At 46.1% G+C, this 13,171-nt stretch overlaps 1 long non-coding RNA gene across 5 annotated transcripts in view; it reads left to right on the forward strand.

The window, feature by feature from the left end:
- The window catches only part of LOC132681022 (uncharacterized), a 253,481-nt gene that overhangs the window by 191,170 nt on the left and 49,140 nt on the right, over nucleotides 1-13,171 (forward strand). The window contains exon 1 of one of the 5 annotated variants that reach the window (XR_013555628.2): nucleotides 365-567. The exons of the other annotated variants lie outside the window; for them this stretch is intronic. This is a non-coding gene — a long non-coding RNA (uncharacterized LOC132681022). Of the gene's footprint in view, nucleotides 1-364; nucleotides 568-13,171 lie in introns of those variants that run through there. 5 annotated transcript variants of the gene reach the window in all.

Consider the following 13,171-nt stretch of genomic DNA (forward strand, 5'->3'; position numbering starts at 1 on the left):
TCTCATCGTTAGTAATAGTGGTAACGAGCACTGTTAATGTGCATGTCGCTGTTGGCACAGTATTGGTGTAAACCCACATATCCTCTGAATGGCCGTGCCAATTCATGGTGAAAATCAAGAGCACCCACTTCTTTACATAAAGCTTTGGAATCAACCTTAGAATAGGAGGTGAAGAAAGTTGGTGTGTGTGTGTGTGTGTGTGTGTGTGTGTGTGTGTGTGTATGTGTGTGTGTGCACTTGCGTGCCCCTTGTGTGTATTGTGGAGCTGTGGGTAGTCTCAAACATGGCAGGAGAATATGATAGTGCCATAGAGCAGACGCAGCATGTACCAAGTGCTGTGAAGGCACAAAGGAGGAACTTATTAATGCTGCCAAGAATAGATAAGGCTTTCAGAGCATATGATGTGTGCATGAGCCCTTGGCAGATGGGAAGAAGTCAGCTGGGTAAAGAAGAAAGAGGAATGCAAAGGCACGGCGTCTTGGCAGAGCTTGCTTGGTTCAAGGAACAAGTTAAGAAACAGCAGAGGCAGAGATCTTGGAGAAGGTACCAGGGCACATAGCTGTAAAGGTGAGCCCTCCCCCGACTCCAGCCCAAGCCAGACTCTGACTTTCTACCCAAAGGTCCCCCCAGGACACTCTGGCATGGGTGGCCCCATGTGGGCAGCTCTGTGTTCGGATAGCTATGTATTCCTGGATGTGTGTCTGTCCCAAGGATCTCAGAAGGGAGGAACATAGGTGAATGAAGTGGGAAGAAGCCAGAGGACAGGCAAGGACTCAGGGAAGGAAGCCAAGAAGGCAAAGCTCTTTGAGATAGCAGACCTTTGAGAGCCTACATAGATAGTCTCTGCTGTGAGCCCTGCCAGGGTGACCTCCGGCAGTCTGCAATGTCTCTGTGGATATGGGCCATGGAAATCGAGGGTGGAGATAGTTCTTGGCGAGGCACATCATGGTCTGGTACATCTCATAATTTCTCTTGGAGGCCCCTGGGTATGCTGTCACAGAGAAAGATGTCCATGGGGCCCCCCATCACTTCTGACTTGTTTTCCCAAAAGTGCAGCTGGATTTGCTCAGTGCTATCTGCACTATCTCACTGGCCACCCCGCCTGCTCATCTGTTTATAGACTGTCAGACAGTTGGCTCGGGTTGGGGGGACACGGTGTGACCACAGAATGCAGTGTTGACTCCTCCAATGGGAGGACCCTGGGGCCTTTAGCTTGCCTGCTCTGGGGTCCCAGCTGAGAGATGGACCACAGGTTAGCATCCACAGTGAGCTTGACCTATGTTAACAACAACAGTAATAATACCATGATTAACTGAAGGTTTTTTAGGTACCAGGTACCATACCAACATATAGTTTATTCCTGTAATCCTGTGAGGTTAGGGTGGGTCATTAGTCTCTTCTTCCTCACGGGGAAACTGAGGCTCAGAGATGTCATGTAAATTGCCCAAGGATCCACAGCCAAAAGACAGAGCTGGAAGTAAACTCCTGGAGGCACAGCACCCTCTAAAAAAGAAAGAGTCCCCTCTTCCTGACATTCAACACCCTTCGGGTTGTGTAGTGATCTACGTGTCTGGGTTCAGACTGCCTGCCCTCATGCCCACAGGACAGCCACAATATCCTGCTGGCTGTTCCTGATGCCCTGTCTGATTTCTACCTTCCATGCCTCTGTCCCTACAGTTTTCCCTTCCCAGCTCTGGGAAATATCTCAGAGGGACCCCACCTGGTCTCCAGGGTCAGGAAGGATTTTTTCTTTTTTTCATTTTAGGGTCCAGCACTACAGAGTTAACGATGACACTTTTTTCTTCTAAAGATACCTCCTGCTCATTGTTTAAGATTCCCAGAGTACAAAAGTGTATGAAGTTCAACCCTCCTTTCTAATCTCTTCTCCACCCCGAATTCCACCCTCAGAGAAAGCTGCTGTTGGGTGCTTTGCGGTGTCCTCATTTATATAAATGAGATCAAATAACATTTCTGGAGGCTTTTCTCCATCTTTCTCTACCCTGCTCTGTGTCCGATGGACAGCAGCACCTTGGCTCCCATGGGCTCTGGCTTCTGGGTGGGGTGACCAATGGGCAGCACTAGCAGGAGACAGGAGGGCCAGAAGAGAAGAGGCTGAAGTATATACCCCTTTCTCCCCTTCAGCTTCTGTGTTACCTCCCTGTGGTTCTCGAAGTGGTCAGACTCCCTGAGGCCACAGGCCATGTTGGGTCTTTCTTTCCCAGTCCAGCTACCTCTGGACTCCAGTGACCTGAGGCCCTCCCTTGTCCCCTGAGGCTGAGGCAGACAGTGACTTCCTGCTCTTACTGCTTCCCAGATGCTTCACACCCCATGTTGGTCCTCTTACCCTTGCCCCAGCACCATACCAACTTCTTCACGACACCCTTTTCACACCTTTGCACACTCTTGAGTATGTCCTCTGCATGTTGCTGGAACTCTGCGACATACATACCATTCCGGAACTCCTCTGCCCCTTAGCACTATATTGTGGGCATTTTTTCAATATCTGTAGCTGCGTATCTATCCTTAAAGCATGCACGGTGCTTCTTTCTGGGTAAATCATAATCCAGAGTTGGAGACCAGAAATAAACAGGGACCAGGTAAATGGACATGGCAGAGAGAACCGTGGAGGGCTTGAGTGAGTGGCCATGACAGAGACGAATAGGAGTGATCTGCTGACTGGTCTCCTGTCGTGCTGATGGACCATAGTCAGTTCCAGCCGTGCCCCATTGGTGGACACTTAGGGTTTGTCCACAATTCCACTCCTTCCAACAATGCTGCAGCAAACATTCTTGTTCCTGAATCTTTGTGCCTTTGTCCCAACATATCTGGAAAGGAATTTTACAGACGTGGAACTCCTGGAAAGACGCGTGGGTGGATTTAAAATTTGCTAGAGTCAATAAATGATGCCGAAGGAACACCTCTTCCTCAGGACAGCCCGTGCAAGATGAAGCCATAATTTATTTGCCCTGCAGGGAGCCAGAGGAAGTCTTATCCAGGAGAGGGCTTGGTGAGAGCTGAGGCTCTCTGGCCTTCCCTGAACTAAAACCTCATCACAGACTGTCTCCTTTTATTCAAAGTGGCAATAATGCAACTTGCCCACCATCCCTTCCCCTGCCTTCCACAGCTATCTTTCTTCCAAGAAACCTTGGAGTTGATAGAAGAATGTTACAACCAAATACCACAGAGATTTTTTTTTTTTTAAATGAGATCCAAGAGAAAAGCCTGGAAACAATTACTGCTTCAACCTTTCTGGTGATTCAGTTTGAGTAAATGTTTAAAGAGCACCTAGTCTGTGTTAGTTTTGTGCTGGTACTAGGAAAACATGGGTGGATAAGATATGGCTCCCTCACCCCCCTGACAAGCCCACAGTCTGCAGAGGGGAGGAGTTAATACTGTGTTTTCCAAACCTGTCAAGGGACCTGGTGCACCAGAATTATCTAGGAGCTTTAAAAAATCTCAGGTCCCAGGGGGTGCCTGGGTGGCTCAGTCGGTTGGGCATCTGACTTCAGTTCAGGCCATGATCCCACGGTTCATGGGTTCGAGCCCCGCATCGGGCTCTGTGCTGACAGCTCAGAGCCTGGAGCCTGGGTCAGATTCTGTCTCCATCTCTCTCTGCTCCTCCCCTGCTTGCACTCTGTCTCTCTCTGTCTCTCAAAAATAAACAAATGTTAAAAAAAATATGGAAAACTCAAAAGATTCCACCAAAAAACTTCTAGAACTTATCTATGAATTCAGCCAAGTTGCAGGATATAAAATCAATGCACAGAAATCGGTTGCATTCCTATACACCAATAATGAAGCAACAGAAAGAGAAATCAAGGAATTGATCCCATTTATAGTTGTACAAAAAAACCATAAAATACCTAGAAATATATCTAACCAAATAGGTGAAAAATCTATACACTGAAAACTATAGAAAGCTTATGAAAGGAATTGAAGAAGACACAAAAAAATGGAAAAAGATTCCATGCTCCTGGATAGCAAGAACAAATATTGTTAAAATGTCAATATTACCCAAAGCAATGTACATATTCAATGCAATCCCTATCAAAATAACACCAGCATTCTTCACAGAGCTAGAACAAACAATCCTAAAATTTGTATGGAACAGAAAAGGCCCCAAATAGCCAAAACAATCTTGAAAAAGAAAACCAAAGCTGGAGGCATCACAATCCCAGACTTCAAGCTGTATTACAAAGCTGTAATCATCAAGACATATGGTACTGGCACAAAAACAGACGCTCAGATCAATGGAACAGAATAGAGAACCCAGAAATGGACCCACAAATGTATGGCCAACTGATCTTTGAAAAGCAAGAAAGAATATCCAATGGAATAAAGACAGTCTCTTGAGCAAATGGTGCTGGGAAAACTGGACAGCAACATGCAGAAAAATGAATCTGGACCACTTTCTTACTGTACACAAAAATAAACTCAAAATGGATGAAAGACCTAAATGTAAGACAGGAAGCCATCAAAATCCTAGAGGAGAAATCAGGCAAAAACCTCTTTGACCTCGGCCACAGCAACTTCTTACTCAACAAGTCTCCGGAGGCAAGGGAAACCAAAGCAAAAATGAACTATTGGGACCACATCAAAATAAAAAGCTTCTGCACAGCGAAGGAAACAATCAGCAAAACTAAAAGGCAAGTGACAGAATAGAGAATGTATGTGCAAACGACATATCAGATAAAGGGTTAGTATCCAAAATCTATAAGAACTTCTCAAAGTCAACACCCAAAAAACAAATAGTCCAGTGGAGAAATGGGCAAAAGACATGAATAGACACTTCTCCAAAGAAGACATCCAGATGGCCACCCGGCACATGAAAAAATACTCAACATCACTGATCATCCGGGAAATATAAATCAAAACCACAATGAGATACCACCTGACACCTGTCAGAATGGCTAACATTAACAACTCAGGCAACAGCAGGTGTTGGCGAGGATGCGGAGAAAGAGGATCTCTTTTGCACTGCTGGTGGGAAGGCAAACTGGTGCAGCCACTCTGGAAAACAGTATGGAGGTTCCTTAAAAAATTAAAAATAGGACTATCCTACGATCCAGCAATTGCACTACTAGGTATTTATCCAAGGGATACAGGTGTGCTGTTTCGAGGGGGCACGTGCACCCTAATGTTTATAGCAGTGCTATCACAATAGCCAAAGTATGGAAAGAGCCCAAATGTCCATCAAGAGATGAATGGATAAAGAAGATGTGGTATATATATATGTGTGTGTGTATATATATATATATATATATATATATATATACACACACACATATACCTATACACACACATATATATATACACACACACACACACACACACACACATATATATATATATATGTATATATATATATATATATATATGTATACACACACAATGGAGTATTACTCAGCAATCAAAAAGAATGAAATCTTGCCATTTGCAACTATGTGGATGGAACTAGAGGGTATTATGCTAGGCGAAATTAGTCAGAGAAAGACAAATATATGACTTCACTCATGAGGACTTTAAGAGACAAAACAGATGAACCTAAGGGAAGGGAAGCAAAAATAATATAAAAACAGGGAGCAGACAAAACATAAGAGACTCTTAAATATAGAGAACAAACAGAGGGTTACTGGAGGGGTTGTGGGAGGGGGGGTGGGATAAATGGGTAAGGGGCACTAAGGAATTTACTCCTGAAGTCATTGTTGCACTATATGCTAACTAACTTAGATGTAAATTTTTAAAAATAAGTAAATGAATGAATGAATGAATGAATAAATAAATGAAAAAAACAAATAAGTAAATAAACTTAAAAAAATAAAAATAACTAACAATTAAAAAAAAGCTCAGGTCCCAGAGGCCCAGCCTAGGGGCTTTCTTGTTCAGCAGATCTGATGTGGGGTCTGGGACTCTGCAGTCTTAAGGGCCCTCCAGATGACTGACATTCAGGGTGGGTTGTGAGCTGTGGCTGTAACATGTCCATACAGGTACATGGTGTGATCACTTGTAAAATGTAGGGGTGACAGACCTTTATGGCCTGAGGGCCAAACCTGATATTTTGGCCTATAGTTTGGGCTTGCACATTACAAAAAATTAGTCTCCAGCCTCTAATAATCAGAAGATATCTCATTAAAATTTGGATTTTATCTCTTTGAAAAATCCTAACAACTTGCTACGATACTTGGCCTTTTAGATGGGACATACACTCTCTAGCTTTGTACAATTCCCGGAACTCCCCAGTGTCTTTCTCATAACATTGCCAGTTGCCAGTTGTCAGTTAACTGGATTCACACTACTCTTTTTCGTATGGTAGGACTAAGGGCAAATGAAATACTTCTATGCTGTTAACCCAAATGAAAAGTCAAAGAATGTTAAGACATGAGAGAGACAAGAAGTCTGTGTGTGTGTGTGTGTGTGTGTGTGTGTGTGTGTGTGTGTGTGTGTGTAATTTTTAAGTAAGAGAGAGTATATTTATTAATTTTTTTTTACATTTATTTAATTTTGATAGAGAGAGACAGAGCACAAGTGGGGGAGAGGCAGATAGAGGAGGAGACACAGAATCCGAAGCAGGCTCCAGGCTCCGAGCTGACAGCACAGAGCCCGACACAGGGCTCAAACCCACAAACTGCGAGATCACGACCTGAGCCGAAGTCAGACACTCGACTGACTGAGCCACCCAGGTGCCCGATGAAAGAGCATATTTCCTCATAGAATTGTTCGATGGGTACATCAAATATGACCAAAGAATATGAGCTCAGTCTATTTCCTTCATTTATGCTCCTAGCCGGAGCCCCATGCACCAGCACCAAGAACATTAGATCAGAGGTGGGAGGTAGGAGAATCAAGAGCCTGGATTCCTCCAGCCCCTTTGGCCATTAACTTACCATGTCATCTTGGGCACAATGTTGAATTCCTCTTGGCTGCCTTGTAAAACAGTGGTTTTCAACTGGGTGAAGTTTTACCCTCCCTCCAAAGGAACAGTCAGTGTCTTACAGCATTTTTTTTGTTGTCACAATTGGAGGGAGAAGTTGCCATTGGCATCTAGGCAAAGGCCAGGGATGCTGCTAAACATACTGCAATGAACAGGACAGTCCCTCATGCAAAAGGATTATCCTACCCAAATATCAACAGTGTTGGGGTTGAGAAATTCTATTATAAATGAAGGAGTCCATCCCTTTTAGCTTTGAAAATCTAAAATGTTAGCCTTGGAACACGCACACACACACACACACACACACACACACACACACACACACACACACCTTTCAGTTTGGGAGTGGATAAAGCCTTAGTAACAGGTAAAATCTTGAAGGGTGACTAGGATGAGAGACAAGGAGAGGGTGTTCCAGTAAGTGGGAGCCATGGATATAGATAGGGGAGGGTGAGTGCAGAGCATGGTCATGGTCACAGAATGGTGAGTGGTTGGGCTTACCTGGTTCTTGCAGGTGATATAGAAATCCATGCCTGGCAGAGAGGCTGGGGACCAGCTGTTTGGGACAGTGTTCTCAGTGCGTGGGGTGGGATGGACGTCTGTATGGCTGATCACAACTATTCCAGCTCTCTCTCCTTCCACGTAGGATTGTACTTCCTGCTCAGGTGAAGTCAGAGCTGACCATGTGACTTGAGTTAGCCATTGAATAGTGGGCAGAAGTGGTGAGACTTTGCTGCTGGGTGCAAGTGTTAAAGACTAGTGCATCCAGGGAATTCTTCATATTACTGTCTCCTTTCCCTCTGGCACAAGGACCCTCCACACTTAAGACGGTGGCTGCTTCATCGGCCTGGAACTCCGAGCAACAGGAATGAGTAGGGACCCTGTCAACCCACAGTGAATTTGAGCAAGACATGACCTTTGTGCTTTCGACTGCTGAGATTTGAAGGTCGTCTCTGTCTGTTACTGCGGCAGAACATGGCTATCCTGACTGATTTAGACGGAAGTTACCGGTGGTAACTAACATGATTGTAGATGGCACACAGAGATGCCATGAAACTGTATACATTCCTCAGTGAGAGCACTTAACTATCTGGGTAACCCTAACAAATAAGTGTCGGTGTGGTGCTAGACTGCCTTTAACACCTGTCTAATATATCCTGTGCTCTCTTTTTTAACAGAGAGTGGGCACAGGCTCAAGTTTCTGTATTTAGCTAAAATTTCATAGCATAGTTTTAAAATTGCATTTAATGTTAGGGTTGCCTTCTATTTATGGCAAGTTTTCCGTTTATGGTAGTGATATAAAATTTTTAAAAATGGTTAAGTAAAGAAAGTGAGTCATTTTAAAGACTTATAGAAAGCCAATAAAACATCGGTGGTACATGCTTATGGCAAAACTCATAAAGACGGTTTACAAATGACTGAAGTTGGAGAGCAGAGCTCATAGGATCGGGCAAAATCTCTTGCAGAGGTAAAAGGGGTGAGTTGAGGCCAACGGTGTAATCACAACAAGAAACACAATATTAATAATATTTCTGGACATTCTTCTAACAAGATGAGAACAGCCGTCACACGATAGGATCTAAAGGGGCGTAGAATATAATCCATGTTCTCCATACCGCCCAGTGCCTGGCGCACAGCAGATTCCTGACCAATAGTTGTGGAATGAGTGTGGTCAGTGGGCAGGACTTGGTTTAATTCTATGCTTGCTTAGGCGGGTGGGCTACAGTCTTGGGAAGTCCTTTGCTCTGCTCAGCATGTTGAAAAGCTTCTGCGAGCACATCTGGGAGACTAGGCAGAGTGCTAAGTAGCTGTGCAAACAGAGGGTAGGAAGGTGGAGGATCCCTAGGTGTGGGGCCAGGGGGATGGGAAGAAGTAGCCACGGAGGCTGGTACTGCCAGCCAGGAAGAGGAATCGGTGGTGTGTGCGCGTGCGGGAGGCGGGTGGTGGCAGTCGGAAAAGGACTATGAAGAACAGACATTTCTCCTATGAGTTTTGCAAAGCCCAGCTCTGACTCAGCAAGGGAGAAGGAGAGATTGCGGAAATGTCGGGGAGGCTTGGGCTTTCCAAAATGCACTAAAAAGTCTATGGGTTAACTTTCCCTCTAACTCATGGCAGCCCCATTTTTCTGCCCAGCTGCAGTGGTTGGCGAAGAGATTGCTCCTGGTGAAGTCCCCCTTCATGTAAGTCCCAATCCTGGATGGGGGCAGCATGTGGGCCTAGATTGTTTTTCAAGTGCTGTCCGATGTGTTTCCTTTGGTTTGCCCAAAGTCGTTTTGCAATTGCTATTAAAAATTATAACTCTGAAGGAGGATTTATAAGGAGCCAGGAGTTTGCCTACTTGGACAACATCGGTGGGCAGTGTCCAGTTTAAGCAGTTGTCTCCTGGCTGGGAAGGAATCACACTGCATTCCGGAGGCAGAAGGCCAACTCCTGTCAACAGAGGATCATGACTGTGTCTTAAGAGTAAAATCACTGCATCCTGGGGTCTCGCAGCCCTTGGAGGTTTCCCTGACATGTGACCTGAAAGATGCTGGGAGCATCTGCTGACTACGACCTGGAAGGGATAATTGAAAGAGGCTAAATTGTGCTGTGGGGAAGGTAACTCTCTGTGAGAAATTGACATGGCAAGTCAACTGGGAAGGTACCACCAACCAGAGCCTTGGAAAGAGGGAGTCCAGTGCACCTACTCCCTTTTATTGGAAGGATAATCGGTAAGGTTTGAGTTTCCCAAAGCAGAGAAGTATGCAGCTAGTTCATTTTACATAACCTGAAACCTAGATCTCAAGATACACTTTGTGCTGACATAGAAAAGTGTGTGAGCTGGTGCCACCTATGGGCAAGTTGTGGTGCTGCAGCCTAGCTCTATTAGATGTTGGGTCCAGATAAAGTCAGTGGATAAAATGTGTAAGGGAATTTAAAAAAAAATTTTTTTTAACGTTTATTTATTTTTGAGACAGAGAGAGACAGAGCATGAACAGGGGAGGGGCAGAGAGAGAGGGAGACACAGAATCTGAAACAGGCTGCAGGTTCTCAGCGGTCAGCACAGAGCCCGACGTGGGGCTTGAACTCACGGACCGTGAGATCATGACCTGAGCCGAAGTCGGACGCTCAACTGACCAAGCCACCCAGGCGCCCCAGTAAGGGAATTTTTTAAATCTATAATTATATAAATGTTTGTTGGCATAGTTTGTTTTACAAGGAAGTATTACAGGCTCTTGGAACTGGAGGCAGAAATCATTAAATTGTATGCAAGAAGATGGAGAAAATTGTATTATAGGAATTTCTTCCAGAAAAAAAATTCCGTGTGTATAGGAAAGAAATTCTCTGATAAATCTTTTTGGTCATGGAGTGAGACCCCAGAGGCCATGCTCCAGGAAGAGTAGACGGTCTACTGGCTACTAAGGAGGGTGGATCCTGTTAGCTGGCTATAACTGACCTGGATGGGGTAGACATGGCTGGAGGGCAAGGCTGCATTGCTTGACTCAATAGAAAGGAGATGAAGCATTTTCAGGAGAAGCATTCCAGAAGAGGAATAATACCCCAGGGAAAGCACAGGAGAATGGGAACTTGGAGGCTAGACATGTGTGATGAAGAATGGAAGAAGTATGCTGTGAGAGATACGGGTATCATCTCTCCTGCATTTCCCCCATGGAAAGTCTGGTTGGAGTTCTTTGCGGAAAATGGATAAGGGGTGAGAGCGTGGGTTGACTTGAGTTCTTTTTTTTTTTTTTTTTTTTACGTTTATTCAGTTTTGAAAGACAGAGAGAAACAGAGCATGAATGGGGGAAGGGCAGAGAGAGAGGGAGACACAGAATCCGAAGCAGGCTCCAGGCTCTGAGCTGTTAGCACAGAGCCCGACGCGGGGTTCGAACTCACAACCATGAGATCATGACCTGAGCCAAAGTAGGTCGCTTAGCCAACTGAGCCACCCAGGTGCCCCTGACCTGAGTTCTTAATAGAATCTTGGAGTTGAAAGCGATTCTAAGAGGTCACCAAGCCCATTCCCACCCAAAGTAGAAACACCTTCCCTGATTCCCATGGGGATGTGAGCAGCCTGGTTCAAACACATCCAGGGGACAGTGGGCTTACTTCTTCCGGAGGCAGACAGGCCCAGTGAGAACTTCCTTTCTTTCGTTTGTGGTCTTTGTTTAATTCAGAGGAATCGTAAATAAGGGAGTGGCTACACTAGGGGAGGGCACAACAGTAAAGTCATGACAGTTACTGGGTAGAGTGTTCCCACTGGTGCCAAGCATTTAACTTACATGATCTTACTCGAACCCCTTGGGAAAGTCATTCCTTCTGCTTTGGAGATAAAGAAATGGAGGTCTTGCAAGCCTTGCTGTTCTGCCTGAAGTCACATGGCTAGCGGCAGGGGAAGCCAGTGTTTGAACTCAGGCATCTTTGAGCATTTCACGCTGTCACCATTTCTCCCCTGCTGGTTCTCCTGGGAAATCACCCCCTGACAAAATTTGTGAGAGAGTTCTTGTTCTGCAGAGTGATGGACTCAACATGGTATCTGACTGTGGTCTCTGACCCTTAAGAGGAACTTCTGAAGTGCCGAGGAAGCTTAGAGAGTCAATGATCTCTTAGAAACACTCAGAAGAACTGGGGTTAGTTCACTTGGAGAAGGCTGATTATACAGTGGGTCTTCAGGTTTATGAAAGATTTTAGACACTGTGGTCACCAGCTGTTCTCCATCGCCGCTCGGGGGGGCAGTGAAATAATTTACGTGTAGGTCTAGCCGAATGCTTGGCATGGAGTTGGCACTCCATAAATGATAGGCTTCTGCTCCCACAACCCAAATCTCTAGAATTTCTATGAAGTCTAAATAAATGCCGTTTTTTGACACGAAAACGACTTGATTTTGAGCGGAGTATTACAAGATCGCTGTTGGACCTAGTCAAAGATTCCAGCTGCACAACTTATGCATTATGGGGTAAAGTGGGAATTAAAACCCTGCAGCCCTGTTGCATGGATGGAATCAGATAGAATATACAAAGCACCTGGCACACGGCCTTGCGTGCAACTGCCAGATGAATGTTGAGACTAAAGCCGTGTTGTGGGATTTGTTTTCAACTCTTGGCCATGAGCAAACTGCCTGGGAGCCCTTCCTGGGTCGATCAGACTCTGGAGATTTATGGGCAACCCGAGCTGGCCTTATAGAGGAGAAGAACGTCCTCCCTTTTGGCAGATGTGCTAGGAAGGGAGCTTCTGCAGCCTCCTCCTTTGCCTCAGTTTCCCTGGAGCGGCTGATCCGGTTGGCCGGGGCTGGCCGCAAGAGGCGGGGTCACCGATGACTTACTGCGCTGATGGGTGGCTCCGCCTCTGGCCGGCTGTGTTTCCTGCAGATGTTTCTATCACAGAAGGTGGGTTGAGACTTCCACACCCCCTAATACACAGTCTTTCGGGAGCCCAGCCTTTGGGAAGGGAGGGAGCGGTGATTAAATGCTTCCTTAGCCATTGATGAAGCCGGGCTTTCTCAGCTTCAGCACCATTGACATTTCCGGTGGGAAAATCCCTTCTTGTATACATTATAGGATGTTAAGTGACATCCCTGGCCTCTACCCATTAGAGGCCGGTAGCAACTCCCACCTCAGTTGTGACAGCCAAAAATGTTTCCAGACGTTGCCAGATGTCCCCTGGCAGGTAAAAGCTGCCTGGTTGAAAGCCAGTCTCTACCGGCATGGTGGGTAGTGAGTTCAGTATCTGGAGGAGGGAATTTTACTTCCCACTAACCCTTGAACTCTTAAGCTTTGCTACCAGGTGGCTAAGAGAGAGGCTTTCTTGAGTTTCTTCATAGCGAGAGAGAAACAGCAAGAAATAGTGAACGGGTGAGGGGCAGAAAGGGAAACTGAGGCAGGAGCCAGCCGTGAGCGACTTCCATGAAACTTCCAAAGGTGCCGCATGTGTAGGAGCAGAGTTGCTGTCAGGGCTGGGCCGTGAGGGCCCCCCTGTGCTTGCTAAATACGCTGTCTGGGGTGCAGGGGCTGACGGGCAAATACTAGCGGCCATCTCTGCTGCAGCTGCTGGGGGACAGAGGTCGGGGAAAGACACACACTCCCTTGTGCAGAAACCACCGTTCTTCTCCCTCTGGCTCCCTACCCAGCCAGTCCTGCAAACCGCCCTGTCCCGTCCTCACCCGCCCAGACCTTCTGCCCGGGGTCGTCCACTGCCGCCAGCTGCCCTAGTCAGCCCTAGCGCCGGTGCAGGGAGACGGGGCAAGGGAAACGAAACTCCCCA

This window comes from Panthera onca, chromosome A1 (assembly GCF_046562875.1).
Source record: "Panthera onca isolate mPanOnc1 chromosome A1, mPanOnc1 haplotype 2, whole genome shotgun sequence".
In the NCBI taxonomy this organism is placed as follows: Eukaryota; Metazoa; Chordata; class Mammalia; order Carnivora; family Felidae; genus Panthera; species Panthera onca.